Below are 2,388 nucleotides of genomic sequence, written 5' to 3' on the forward strand. Positions count from 1 at the left end.
AAAGTTTAGACTCCGAACTATCTGAATTATATGATACTTATGTGGAATTAATAAATTTTGCTTGCATGGTTCAAACTGAAGCTGACATAGCTTAAAATATTTTGAAAAATACTAATGATATAGCTAAATTCTCTAATTTCGTCTTCTTCCTTATTTATCTTCTTTTCATCCCCAAAATCTTAATAGAAAAAAAAAGGGGAAAGCCCTCTTCCCTCTATGGCCCTTCCTTTTCCCCACCGCCATATCCCCCCATGGCCCCTTCCTCCCATGGCCCCATTCTCAGAAAGAGAGGCTAGGAAGTGGACAATATTTCTATTGCCTAAATCTCTATGCTCTCTCTCTCCCATCCATTGCTCTCCCTTCCCTCATCTATATAACAGCTTTCATTTGTGTCGGCAATGAGAAAGGGGCGGGCAGCAGCAATGATGGTGATGGCGGTGGTGGCTGCAGGCGGAGTTGGATCGATAAAAAAGGTGCAATTCCAAGTGTGAGAAAGCGACCATGAGGGCAGTTCGCGGCAGAGATTTCAGACCCCTGGAAGAAGCTCGCATCTGGCTCGGTACCTTTGACTCCATCGAGGATGCCACCCGCACCTAAGATAACATTGCCCACATCCTCTACGGCCCCAAGGTCAAGACCAACTTCCCTCTCGGCCCTAGCTCCCCTCCCTGGCTTTCCTTTCCCCTCCTCCACAACCAGATTTCCCTTCCACCACCACCATAATCCAAACTCCCCTCCAAATCTTTTGTCGCTGCATCGACCGACGTCCAACAGCCTGAGCAACACCGTGGAGTCCTTCAGTGGGCCTCAGATTTTAGTGTCACCGCTCCTGCTCCAGTCCAACTCCCACCTCCGATGGCCGGCTAAGCCGCTACCGCCCCCATGCATCCTCTTCAGCGACTAGGATTGCCACAATGACTGCAGCTCTTCCTCCTCAGACATTGACAATCCTCCACTTACTGGCAGCCGCTACCATTCAATCTAAACTTCCTCTCTCCCATCGATGAAGACTTCCACACCATGACTCTCTGTCTCTGATGCTCGATCCCATGGCCAAGAAGACAGAAAAAGAAAGAGAAGGAAAAAATAGAGCATGCTTTCTTTTCTTCTTCATCTTGTCACATCAATGATTTTTTTTAAATTTTAATGCCACATAAGCACTACATAAGCACCAGTTGTTGCCATATCGAACTTTAGGTGAGAGAAAGCCACCGAAATCGCATTTGAAGATAGCATTAAATCGATTCAGATAGTTTTGGGATTAAACTTTAGCTTTTTATGGTTTAGAGATCATTTAAGAAAATCTGATTTAGTTCAGGGATTAGGAACATAATTTATCTCAAAAAAAATATGGGGCTTGGTGTCGAAAGGATGTCAAATGAGGTTGGACAATGCTCTTGAGTGGATGAGAGAAAGGAGGGAGGAAAAAAAAAGAGAAGAAGAGAGGAGGGAGAGATAGAAGAGAATTTTTTTTTTATATTAGTTTCGATATATTGGTGGTCTCTCGCTGACTTAGGGTGCGTTTGATTACACTTTTTGATTTTTGATTTTTAAAAAATATTTTTTATTTTTTTGATTTTTTTATTAAGTAAAAATAAAAAAGTAAAAAGTATGTTTGGTAACTACATTGCTATAAAGCAAAAAGCAATGCTTGGAGATGGTAGGTGAAGAGCTCGACAAGGGAGAAGGGTTCGAAAAGGAAGGGAAAAGAGAGTGGGGACACGATGAATCATTTTGAAGGAATATGGTATGCCGATTTATCAGTTGTGTTTTAATTGTTCTTCATGATATTTTATTTTATAATTTTATTGGATATAATTCATATCAGATGAGATTTTTTTAATATTTTTATTTCTTATTTTCAAAACTATCCCCTCTCCCAACTTATTTTCAAAACTACCGTCCATCTCAAAATTATCGGTTCAACCGACAATTTCACGGCCACCTTGGTGATGAGGTGGCGGGGGGAGAGGAAATCACCGGCTGCATCAGCGATTTCAAAAATTACCATCTCAACCAGTGATTTCTCTTTTTTTTGTATGGAGGGCAGATGAAGGGCGGAGGGGGAGGGGGTGGGGTTTGGGGGCCGGTGGGGGGGTGGCAGGGCAGGGGAGATGGGGCCGGCGAGGGTTGTGAGGGGTGGGGTTGCGTGGTCGGGGATGGCATGGGCGGCGCGAGGGGCTGGGGGGTGGAGCATGGTCGGGGGAGGGCGGAGGGGTTTGTGGGGGTGGGGGTGCGTGGTTGAGGGAGGGCGGAGGGGGTTGTGGGGGGTGGGGGTCGCGGCTGGGGGCGGCACGGAGGGTCGGGGGACATGGGGGGCCAAGGGTCAGGGGGGAGAGGTGGGTTGGCCGGGGGGGTGTGGGAGGAAGGGAAGGGAGAAAACAAGGG

The 2,388-nt window shown here is 46.3% G+C and overlaps 1 pseudogene; it reads left to right on the forward strand.

The window, feature by feature from the left end:
* Window positions 1-398: 398 nt before the first annotated feature.
* LOC140857039 (ethylene-responsive transcription factor 3-like) lies at window positions 399-1,038 on the forward strand (annotated as a pseudogene).
* The last annotated feature ends 1,350 nt before the right edge of the window (window positions 1,039-2,388 follow it).

Source organism: Elaeis guineensis, chromosome 4, assembly GCF_000442705.2.
Source record: "Elaeis guineensis isolate ETL-2024a chromosome 4, EG11, whole genome shotgun sequence".
In the NCBI taxonomy this organism is placed as follows: Eukaryota; Viridiplantae; Streptophyta; class Magnoliopsida; order Arecales; family Arecaceae; genus Elaeis; species Elaeis guineensis.